Source organism: Amblyomma mixtum, chromosome 5, assembly GCF_055824585.1.
Source record: "Amblyomma mixtum isolate Tamu chromosome 5, ASM5582458v1, whole genome shotgun sequence".
NCBI lineage: Eukaryota > Metazoa > Arthropoda > Arachnida > Ixodida > Ixodidae > Amblyomma > Amblyomma mixtum.
Window position 1 is genome coordinate 201,909,923 of NC_143016.1, and position 13,611 is coordinate 201,923,533.

Genomic DNA, 13,611 nt, shown 5'->3' on the forward strand with positions numbered 1-13,611 from the left:
TTCTTGAGCATACATGCGCTGTTTGGTCCCCCTACATGTGCGTGATGTAAAAAAACCTGAGTCTCTTCTAAGAAAAGCAATAAGATTTATTTACGGCAGGAACAGAAACTAAATGAAGCGTTTTCAGTGTTCTGCGATTCAAGTGAGAAATGGCAAATTTAATTTCAAGAAAATCGTTGTCATGACACTTACGACCAAAAAAAACCATTTAAATACACTTATAAAAACAGCTCAAACAACTTATCACAAGTAAAGAGATTTCAGTCTTTGGGAGTAACATTCACACCTAATGCACAGGCATATCGACCTAATTTGCTCCAAAGCACAAGCTTACCGCATATAAAATGCCTAATAAGATCAATTCTAGAGCATACATGCCCTGTTTGGTCACCCTATCATGTGAGTGATGTAATAAAAACCTGAGTCTCTTCAAAAAAAGCAATAAGATTTATTTACGGCAGCAAGAGAAACTGAATGAAGCGTTTTCAGTGTTCTGCGATTCAAGTGAGAAATGGCAAATTTAATTTCAAGAAAATCGTTGTCATGAAACTTACGACCAAAAACGAACCATTTAAATACACTTATAAAAACAGATCAAACAACTTATCACAAGTAAAGAGATTTCAGTATCTGGGAGTAACATTCACACCTAATCCACAGGCATATCGACCTAATTTGCTCAAAAGCACAAGCTTACCGCATATAAAAATGCCTAATAAGACCAATTCTTGATCATACATGCGCTGTTTGGTCACCCTATCATGTGCGTGATGTAAAAAAAACCTGAGTCTCTTCAAAGAAAAGCAATAAGATTTATTTACGGCAGCAAGAGAAACTAAATGAAGCGTTTTCAGTGTTCTGCGATTGAAGTGATAAATGGAAAATTTAATTTCAAGAAAATCGTCGACACTTACGACCAAAAAAGAACCATTTAAATAGACTTATAAAAACAGATCAAACAACTTATCACAAGTAAAGAGATTTCAGTCTTCACATTCACACCTAATGCACAGGCATATCGACCTAATTTGCTCCAAAGCACAAGCTTACCGCATATAAATATGCCTAATAAGACCAATTCTTGAGCATACATGCACTGTTTGGTCACCCTATCATGTGCGTGATGTAAAAAAAACCTGAGTCTCTTCAAAGAAAAGCAATAAGATTTATTTATGGCAGGAAGAGAAACTAAATGAAGCGTTTTCAGTGTTCTGCGATTCAAGTGAGAAATGGCAAATTTAATTTCAAGAAAATCGTTGTCATGACACTTACGACCAAAAAAACCATTTAAATACATTCATAAAAACAGCTCAAACAACTTATCACAAGTAAAGAGATTTCAGTCTTTGGGAGTAACATTCACACCTAATGCACAGGCATATCGACCTAATTTGCTCCAAAGCACAAGCTTACCGCATATAAAAATGCCTAATAAGATCAATTCTAGAGCATACATACCCTGTTTGGTCACCCTATCATGTGAGTGATGTAAAAAAAAACCTGAGTCTCTTCAAAAAAAGCAATAAGATTTCTTTACGGCAGCAAGAGAAACTAAATGAAGCGTTTTCAGTGTTCTGCGATTCAAGTGAGAAATGGCAAATTTAATTTCAAGAAAATCGTTGTCATGACACTTGCGACCAAAAACGAACCATTTAAATACACTTATAAAAACAGATCAAACAACTTATCACAAGTAAAGAGATTTCAGTATCTGGGAATAACATTCACACCTAATCCACAGGCATATCGACCTAATTTGCTCAAAATCACAAGCTTACCGCATATAAAATTGCCTAATAAGACCAATTCTTGATCATACATGCGCTGTTTGGTCACCCTATCATGTGCGTGATGTAAAAAAACCTGAGTCTCTTCAAAGAAAAGATATAAGATTTATTTACGGCAGCAAGAGAAACTAAATGAAGCGTTTTCAGTGTTCTGCGATTGAAGTGATAAATGGCGAATTTAATTTCAAGAAAATCGTTGTCATGACACTTACGACCAAAAAATAACCGTTTAAATACACTTATAAAAACAGATCAAACAACTTATCACAAGTAAAGAGATTTCAGTCTTCACATTCACACCTAATGCACAGGCATATCGACCTAATTTGCTCCAAAGCACAAGCTTACCGCATATAAAAATGCCTAATAAGAACAATTCTTGAGCATACATGCGCTGTTTGGTCCCCCTACATGTGCGTGATGTAAAAAAACCTGAGTCTCTTCTAAGAAAAGCAATAAGATTTATTTACGGCAGGAAGAGAAACTAAATGAAGCGTTTTCAGTGTTCTGGGATTCAAGTGAGAAATGGCAAATTTAATTTCGAGAAAATCGTTGTCATGACACTTACGACCAAAAAAACCATTTAAATACACTTATATAAACAGATCAAACAACCTATCACAAGTAAAGAGATTTCAGTCTTTGGGAGTAACATTCACACCTAATGCACAGGCATATCGACCTAATTTGCTCCAAAGCACAAGCTTACCGCATATAAAAATGCCTAATAAGATCAATTCTAGAGCATACATACCCTGTTTGGTCACCCTATCATGTGAGTGATGTAAAAAAAACCTGAGTCTCTTCAAAAAAAGCAATAAGATTTATTTACGGCAGCAAGAGAAACTAAATGAAGCGTTTTCAGTGTTCTGCGATTGAAGTGAGAAATGGCAAATTTAATTTCAAGAAAATCGTTGTCATGACACTTACGATCAAAAACGAACCATTTAAATACACTTATAAAAAAGATCAAACAACTTATCACAAGTAAAGAGATTTCAGTCTTCACATTCACACCTAATGCACAGGCATATCGACCTAATTTGCTCCAAAGCACAAGCTTACCGCATATAAAAATGCCTAATAAGAACAATTCTTGAGCATACATGCGGTGTTTGGTCCCCCTACATGTGCGTGATGTAAAAAAACCTGAGTCTCTTCTAAGAAAAGCAATTATATTTATTTACGGCAGCAAGAGAAACTAAATGAAGCGTTTTCAGTGTTCTGCGATTGAAGTGAGAAATGGCAAATTTAATTTCAAGAAAATCGTTGTCATGACACTTACGACCAAAAAAGAACCATTTAAATACACTTATAAAAACAGATCAAACAACTTATCACAATAAAGAGATTTCAGTCTTCACATTCACACCTAATGCACAGGCATATCGACCTAATTTGCTCCAAAGCACAAGCTTACCGCATATAAATATGCCTAATAAGACCAATTCTTGAGCATACATGCACTGTTTGGTCACCCTATCATGTGCGTGATGTAAAAAAAACCTGAGTCTCTTCAAAGAAAAGCAATAAGATTTATTTACGGCAGCAAGAGAAACTAAATGAAGCGTTTTCAGTGTTTTGCGATCGAAGTGAGAAATGGCAAATTTAATTTCAAAAAAATCGTTGTCATGACACGACCAAAAAAGAACAATTTAAATACACTTATAAAAACACATCAAACAACTTATCACAAGTAAAGAGATTTCAGTCTTCACATTCACACCTAATGCACAGGCATATCGACCTAATTTGCTCCAAAGCACCAGCTTACCGCATATAAAAATGCCTAATAAGACCAATTCTTGAGCATACATGCGCTGTTTGGTCACCATATCATGTGCGCGATGTAAAAAAACCTGAGTCTCTTCAAAGAAAAGCAATAAGATTTATTTACAGCAGCAAGAGAAACTAAATGAAGCGTTTTCAGTGTTCTGCGATTGAAGTGAAAAATGGCAAATTTAATTTCAAGAAAATCGTTGTCATGAAACTTACGACCAAAAAAGAACCATTTAAATACACTGATAAAAACAGATCCAACAACTTATCACAAGTAAAGAGATTTCAGTCTTCACATTCACACCTAATGCACAGGCATATCGACCTAATTTGCTCCAAAGCACCAGCTTACCGCATATAAGTATGCCTAATAAGACAAATTCTTGAGCATACATGCACTGTTTGGTCACCCTATTATGTGCGTGATGTAAAAAAAACGTGAGTCTCTTCAAAGAAAAGCAATAAGATTTATTTACGGCAGGAACAGAAACTAAATGAAGCGTTTTCAGTGTTCTGCGATTCAAGTGAGAAATGGCAAATTTAATTTCAAGAAAATCGTTGTCATGACACTTACGACCAAAAAAAACCATTTAAATACACTTATAAAAACAGCTCAAACAACTTATCACAAGTAAAGAGATTTCAGTCTTTGGGAGTAACATTCACACCTAATGCACAGGCATATCGACCTAATTTGCTCCAAAGCACAAGCTTACCGCATATAAAATGCCTAATAAGATCAATTCTAGAGCATACATGCCCTGTTTGGTCACCCTATCATGTGAGTGATGTAATAAAAACCTGAGTCTCTTCAAAAAAAGCAATAAGATTTATTTACGGCAGCAAGAGAAACTGAATGAAGCGTTTTCAGTGTTCTGCGATTCAAGTGAGAAATGGCAAATTTAATTTCAAGAAAATCGTTGTCATGAAACTTACGACCAAAAACGAACCATTTAAATACACTTATAAAAACAGATCAAACAACTTATCACAAGTAAAGAGATTTCAGTATCTGGGAGTAACATTCACACCTAATCCACAGGCATATCGACCTAATTTGCTCAAAAGCACAAGCTTACCGCATATAAAAATGCCTAATAAGACCAATTCTTGATCATACATGCGCTGTTTGGTCACCCTATCATGTGCGTGATGTAAAAAAACCTGAGTCTCTTCAAAGAAAAGCAATAAGATTTATTTACGGCAGCAAGAGAAACTAAATGAAGCGTTTTCAGTGTTCTGCGATTGAAGTGATAAATGGAAAATTTAATTTCAAGAAAATCGTCGACACTTACGACCAAAAAAGAACCATTTAAATACACTTATAAAAACAGATCAAACAACTTATCACAAGTAAAGAGATTTCAGTCTTCACATTCACACCTAATGCACAGGCATATCGACCTAATTTGCTCCAAAGCACAAGCTTACCGCATATAAATATGCCTAATAAGACCAATTCTTGAGCATACATGCACTGTTTGGTCACCCTATCATGTGCGTGATGTAAAAAAAACCTGAGTCTCTTCAAAGAAAGGCAATAAGATTTATTTATGGCAGGAAGAGAAACTAAATGAAGCGTTTTCAGTGTTCTGCGATTCAAGTGAGAAATGGCAAATTTAATTTCAAGAAAATCGTTGTCATGACACTTACGACCAAAAAAACCATTTAAATACATTCATAAAAACAGCTCAAACAACTTATCACAAGTAAAGAGATTTCAGTCTTTGGGAGTAACATTCACACCTAATGCACAGGCATATCGACCTAATTTGCTCCAAAGCACAAGCTTACCGCATATAAAAATGCCTAATAAGATCAATTCTAGAGCATACATACCCTGTTTGGTCACCCTATCATGTGAGTGATGTAAAAAAAAACCTGAGTCTCTTCAAAAAAAGCAATAAGATTTCTTTACGGCAGCAAGAGAAACTAAATGAAGCGTTTTCAGTGTTCTGCGATTCAAGTGAGAAATGGCAAATTTAATTTCAAGAAAATCGTTGTCATGACACTTGCGACCAAAAACGAACCATTTAAATACACTTATAAAAACAGATCAAACAACTTATCACAAGTAAAGAGATTTCAGTATCTGGGAATAACATTCACACCTAATCCACAGGCATATCGACCTAATTTGCTCAAAATCACAAGCTTACCGCATATAAAATTGCCTAATAAGACCAATTCTTGATCATACATGCGCTGTTTGGTCACCCTATCATGTGCGTGATGTAAAAAAACCTGAGTCTCTTCAAAGAAAAGATATAAGATTTATTTACGGCAGCAAGAGAAACTAAATGAAGCGTTTTCAGTGTTCTGCGATTGAAGTGATAAATGGCGAATTTAATTTCAAGAAAATCGTTGTCATGACACTTACGACCAAAAAATAACCGTTTAAATACACTTATAAAAACAGATCAAACAACTTATCACAAGTAAAGAGATTTCAGTCTTCACATTCACACCTAATGCACAGGCATATCGACCTAATTTGCTCCAAAGCACAAGCTTACCGCATATAAAAATGCCTAATAAGAACAATTCTTGAGCATACATGCGCTGTTTGGTCCCCCTACATGTGCGTGATGTAAAAAAACCTGAGTCTCTTCTAAGAAAAGCAATAAGATTTATTTACGGCAGGAAGAGAAACTAAATGAAGCGTTTTCAGTGTTCTGGGATTCAAGTGAGAAATGGCAAATTTAATTTCGAGAAAATCGTTGTCATGACACTTACGACCAAAAAAACCATTTAAATACACTTATATAAACAGATCAAACAACCTATCACAAGTAAAGAGATTTCAGTCTTTGGGAGTAACATTCACACCTAATGCACAGGCATATCGACCTAATTTGCTCCAAAGCACAAGCTTACCGCATATAAAAATGCCTAATAAGATCAATTCTAGAGCATACATACCCTGTTTGGTCACCCTATCATGTGAGTGATGTAAAAAAAACCTGAGTCTCTTCAAAAAAAGCAATAAGATTTATTTACGGCAGCAAGAGAAACTAAATGAAGCGTTTTCAGTGTTCTGCGATTGAAGTGAGAAATGGCAAATTTAATTTCAAGAAAATCGTTGTCATGACACTTACGATCAAAAAAGAACCATTTAAATACACTTATAAAAAAGATCAAACAACTTATCACAAGTAAAGAGATTTCAGTCTTCACATTCACACCTAATGCACAGGCATATCGACCTAATTTGCTCCAAAGCACAAGCTTACCGCATATAAAAATGCCTAATAAGAACAATTCTTGAGCATACATGCGGTGTTTGGTCCCCCTACATGTGCGTGATGTAAAAAAACCTGAGTCTCTTCTAAGAAAAGCAATTATATTTATTTACGGCAGCAAGAGAAACTAAATGAAGCGTTTTCAGTGTTCTGCGATTGAAGTGAGAAATGGCAAATTTAATTTCAAGAAAATCGTTGTCATGACACTTACGACCAAAAAAGAACCATTTAAATACACTTATAAAAACAGATCAAACAACTTATCACAATAAAGAGATTTCAGTCTTCACATTCACACCTAATGCACAGGCATATCGACCTAATTTGCTCCAAAGCACAAGCTTACCGCATATAAATATGCCTAATAAGACCAATTCTTGAGCATACATGCACTGTTTGGTCACCCTATCATGTGCGTGATGTAAAAAAAACCTGAGTCTCTTCAAAGAAAAGCAATAAGATTTATTTACGGCAGGAAGAGAAACTAAATGAAGCGTTTTCAGTGTTCTGCGATTCAAGTGAGAAATGGCAAATTTAATTTCAAGAAAATCGTTGTCATGACACTTACGACCAAAAAAACCATTTAAATACACTTCTAAAAACAGATCAAACAACTTATCACAAGTAAAGAGATTTCAGTATCTGGGAATAACACTCACACCTAATCCACAGGCATATCGACCTAATTTGCTCAAAAGCACAAGCTTACCGCATATAAAAATGCCTAATAAGACCAATTCTTGATCATGCATGCGCTGTTTGGTCACCCTATCATGTGCGTGATGTAAAAAAACCTGAGTCTCTTCAAAGAAAAGCAATAAGATTTATTTACGGCAGCAAGAGAAACTAAATGAAGCGTTTTCAGTGTTTTGCGATCGAAGTGAGAAATGGCAAATTTAATTTCAAAAAAATCGTTGTCATGACACGACCAAAAAAGAACAATTTAAATACACTTATAAAAACACATCAAACAACTTATCACAAGTAAAGAGATTTCAGTCTTCACATTCACACCTAATGCACAGGCATATCGACCTAATTTGCTCCAAAGCACCAGCTTACCGCATATAAAAATGCCTAATAAGACCAATTATTGAGCATACATGCGCTGTTTGGTCACCATATCATGTGCGCGATGTAAAAAAACCTGAGTCTCTTCAAAGAAAAGCAATAAGATTTATTTACAGCAGCAAGAGAAACTAAATGAAGCGTTTTCAGTGTTCTGCGATTGAAGTGAAAAATGGCAAATTTAATTTCAAGAAAATCGTTGTCATGAAACGACCAAAAAAGAACCATTTAAATACACTGATAAAAACAGATCCAACAACTTATCACAAGTAAAGAGATTTCAGTCTTCACATTCACACCTAATGCACAGGCATATCGACCTAATTTGCTCCAAAGCACCAGCTTACCGCATATAAGTATGCCTAATAAGACAAATTCTTGAGCATACATGCACTGTTTGGTCACCCTATTATGTGCGTGATGTAAAAAAAACGTGAGTCTCTTCAAAGAAAAGCAATAAGATTTATTTACGGCAGGAACAGAAACTAAATGAAGCGTTTTCAGTGTTCTGCGATTCAAGTGAGAAATGGCAAATTTAATTTCAAGAAAATCGTTGTCATGACACTTACGACCAAAAAAACCATTTAAATACACTTATAAAAACAGCTCAAACAACTTATCACAAGTAAAGAGATTTCAGTCTTTGGGAGTAACATTCACACCTAATGCACAGGCATATCGACCTAATTTGCTCCAAAGCACAAGCTTACCGCATATAAAATGCCTAATAAGATCAATTCTAGAGCATACATGCCCTGTTTGGTCACCCTATCATGTGAGTGATGTAATAAAAACCTGAGTCTCTTCAAAAAAAGCAATAAGATTTATTTACGGCAGCAAGAGAAACTGAATGAAGCGTTTTCAGTGTTCTGCGATTCAAGTGAGAAATGGCAAATTTAATTTCAAGAAAATCGTTGTCATGAAACTTACGACCAAAAACGAACCATTTAAATACACTTATAAAAACAGATCAAACAACTTATCACAAGTAAAGAGATTTCAGTATCTGGGAGTAACATTCACACCTAATCCACAGGCATATCGACCTAATTTGCTCAAAAGCACAAGCTTACCGCATATAAAAATGCCTAATAAGACCAATTCTTGATCATACATGCGCTGTTTGGTCACCCTATCATGTGCGTGATGTAAAAAAACCTGAGTCTCTTCAAAGAAAAGCAATAAGATTTATTTACGGCAGCAAGAGAAACTAAATGAAGCGTTTTCAGTGTTCTGCGATTGAAGTGATAAATGGAAAATTTAATTTCAAGAAAATCGTCGACACTTACGACCAAAAAAGAACCATTTAAATACACTTATAAAAACAGATCAAACAACTTATCACAGGTAAAGAGATTTCAGTCTTCACATTCACACCGAATGCACAGGCATATGGACCTAATTTGCTCCAAAGCACAAGCTTACCGCATATAAATATGCCTAATAAGACCAATTCTTGAGCATACATGCACTGTTTGGTCACCCTATCATGTGCGTGATGTAAAAAAAACCTGAGTCTCTTCAAAGAAAAGCAATAAGATTTATTTACGGCAGGAAGAGAAACTAAATAAAGCGCTTTCAGTGTTCTGCGATTCAAGTGAGAAATGGCAAATTTAATTTCAAGAAAATCGTTGTCATGACACTTACGACCAAAAACGAACCTTTTAAATACACTTATAAAAACAGATCAAACAACTTATCACAAGTAAAGAGATTTCAGTATCTGGGAGTAACATTCACATCTAATGCACAGGCATATGACCTAATTTGCTCCAAAGCACAAGCTTACCTCATATAAAAATGCCTAATAAGATCAATTCTTGAGCATGCATGCGCTGTTTGGTTACCCTATCATGTGCGTGATGTAAAAAAACCTGAGTCTCTTCAAAGAAAAGCAATAAGATTTATTTACGGCAGCAAGAGAAACTAAATGAAGCGTTTTCAGTGTTTTGCGATCGAAGTGAGAAATGGCAAATTTAATTTCAAAAAAATCGTTGTCATGACACGACCAAAAAAGAACAATTTAAATACACTTATAAAAACACATCAAACAACTTATCACAAGTAAAGAGATTTCAGTCTTCACATTCACACCTAATGCACAGGCATATCGACCTAATTTGCTCCAAAGCACCAGCTTACCGCATATAAAAATGCCTAATAAGACCAATTCTTGAGCATACATGCGCTGTTTGGCCACCATATCATGTGCGTGATGTAAAAAAACCTGAGTCTCTTCAAAGAAAAGCAATAAGATTTATTTACAGCAGCAACAGAAACTAAATGAAGCGTTTTCAGTGTTCTGCGATTGAAGTGAAAAATGGCAAATTTAATTTCAAGAAAATCGTTGTCATGAAACTTACGACCAAAAAAGAACCATTTAAATACACTTATAAAAACAGATCAAACAACTTATCACAAGTAAAGAGATTTCAGTCTTCACATTCACACCTAATGCACAGGCATATCGACCTAATTTGCTCCAAAGCACCAGCTTACCGCATATAAAATGCCTAATAAGATCAATTCTAGAGCATACATGCCCTGTTTGGTCACCCTATCATGTGAGTGATGTAATAAAAACCTGAGTCTCTTCAAAAAAAGCAATAAGATTTATTTACGGCAGCAAGAGAAACTGAATGAAGCGTTTTCAGTGTTCTGCGATTCAAGTGAGAAATGGCAAATTTAATTTCAAGAAAATCGTTGTCATGAAACTTACGACCAAAAACGAACCATTTAAATACACTTATAAAAACAGATCAAACAACTTATCACAAGTAAAGAGATTTCAGTATCTGGGAGTAACATTCACACCTAATCCACAGGCATATCGACCTAATTTGCTCAAAAGCACAAGCTTACCGCATATAAAAATGCCTAATAAGACCAATTCTTGATCATACATGCGCTGTTTGGTCACCCTATCATGTGCGTGATGTAAAAAAACCTGAGTCTCTTCAAAGAAAAGCAATAAGATTTATTTACGGCAGCAAGAGAAACTAAATGAAGCGTTTTCAGTGTTCTGCGATTGAAGTGATAAATGGAAAATTTAATTTCAAGAAAATCGTCGACACTTACGACCAAAAAAGAACCATTTAAATACACTTATAAAAACAGATCAAACAACTTATCACAAGTAAAGAGATTTCAGTCTTCACATTCACACCGAATGCACAGGCATATCGACCTAATTTGCTCCAAAGCACAAGCTTACCGCATATGAATATGCCTAATAAGACCAATTCTTGAGCATACATGCACTGTTTGGTCACCCTATCATGTGCGTGATGTAAAAAAAACCTGAGTCTCTTCAAAGAAAAGCAATAAGATTTATTTACGGCAGGAAGAGAAACTAAATGAAGCGTTTTCAGTGTTCTGCGATTCAAGTGAGAAATGGCAAATTTAATTTCAAGAAAATCGTTGTCATGACACTTACGACCAAAAAAACCATTTAAATACACTTATAGAAACAGCTCAAACAACTTATCACAAGTAAAGAGATTTCAGTCTTTGGGAGTAACATTCACACCTAATGCACAGGCATATCGACCTAATTTGCTCCAAAGCACAAGCTTACCGCATATAAAAATGCCTAATAAGATCAATTCTAGAGCATAATACCCTGTTTGGTCACCCTATCATGTGAGTGATGTAAAAAAAACCTGAGTCTCTTCAAAAAAAGCAATAAGATTTATTTACGGCAGCAAGAAAAACAAAATGAAGCGCTTTCAGTGTTCTGCGATTCAAGTGAGAAATGGCAAATTTAATTTCAAGAAAATCGTTGTCATGACACTTACGACCAAAAACGAACCTTTTAAATACACTTATAAAAACAGATCAAACAACTTATCACAAGTAAAGAGATTTAAGTATCTGGGAATAACATTCACACCTAATCCACAGGCATATCGACCTAATTTGCTCAAAAGCACAAGCTTACCGCATATAAAAATGCCTAATAAGTCCAATTCTTGATCATACATGCGCTGTTTGGTCACCCTATCATGTGCGTGATGTAAAAAAACCTTGAGTCTCTTCAAAGAAAAGCAATAAGATTTATTTACGGCAGCAAGAGAAACTAAATGAAGCGTTTTCAGTGTTCTGCGATTGAAGTGATAAATGGCAAATTTAATTTCAAGAAAATCGTTGTCATGACACTTACGACCAAAAAAGAACCATTTAAATACACTTATAAAAACAGATCAAACAACTTATCACAAGTAAAGAGATTTCAGTATCTGGGAGTAACATTCACATCTAATGCACAGGTATATGACCTAATTTGCTCCAAAGCACAAGCTTACCGCATATAAAAATGCCTAATAAGATCAATTCTTGAGCATGCATGCGCTGTTTGGTCACCCTTTCATGTGCGTGATGTAAAAAAACCTGTGTCTCTTCAAAGAAAAGCAATAAGATTTAATTACAGCAGCAAGATAAACTAAATGAAGCGTTTTCAGTGTTCTGCGATTGAAGTGAGAAATGGCAAATTTAATTTCAAGAAAATCGTTGTCATGAAACTTACGACCAAAAAAGAACCATTTAAATACGCTTATAAAAACAGATCAAACAACTTATCACAAGCAAAGAGATTTCAGTCTTCATATTCACACCTAATGCACAGGCATATCGACCTAATTTGCTCCAAAGCACAAGCTTACCGCATATAAATATGCCTAATAAGACAAATTCTTGAGCATACATGCACTGTTTGGTCACCCTATCATGTGCGTGATGTAAAAAAAAACCTGAGTCTCTTCAAAGAAAAGCAATAAGATTTATTTACGGCAGGAACGGAAACTAAATGAAGCGTTTTCAGTGTTCTGCGATTCAAGTGAGAAATGGCAAATTTAATTTCAAGAAAATCGTTGTCATGACACTTACGACCAAAAAAAACCATTTAAATACACTTATAAAAACAGCTCAAACAACTTATCACAAGTAAAGAGATTTCAGTCTTTGGGAGCAACATTCACACCTAATGCACAGGCATATCGACCTAATTTGCTCCAAAGCACAAGCTTACCGCATATAAAAATGCCTAATAAGACCAATTCTTGAGCATGCATGCGCTGTTTGGTCACCCTTTCATGTGCGTGATGTAAAAAAAACCTGTGTCTCTTCAAAGAAAAGCAATAAGATTTATTTACAGCAGCAAGAGAAACTAAATGAAGCGTTTTCAGTGTTTTGCGATCGAAGTGAGAAATGGCAAATTTAATTTCAAAAAAATCGTTGTCATGACACGACCAAAAAAGAACCATTTAAATACACTTATAAAAACAGATCAAACAACTTATCACAAGTAAAGAGATTTCAGTCTTCACATTCACACCGAATGCACAGGCATATCGACCTAATTTGCTCCAAAGCACAAGCTTACCGCATATGAATATGCCTAATAAGACCAATTCTTGAGCATACATGCACTGTTTGGTCACCCTATCATGTGCGTGATGTAAAAAAAACCTGAGTCTCTTCAAAGAAAAGCAATAAGATTTATTTACGGCAGGAAGAGAAACTAAATGAAGCGTTTTCAGTGTTCTGCGATTCAAGTGAGAAATGGCAAATTTAATTTCAAGAAAATCGTTGTCATGACACTTACGACCAAAAAAACCATTTAAATACACTTATAGAAACAGCTCAAACAACTTATCACAAGTAAAGAGATTTCAGTCTTTGGGAGTAACATTCACACCTAATGCACAGGCATATCGACCTAATTTGCTCCAAAGCAC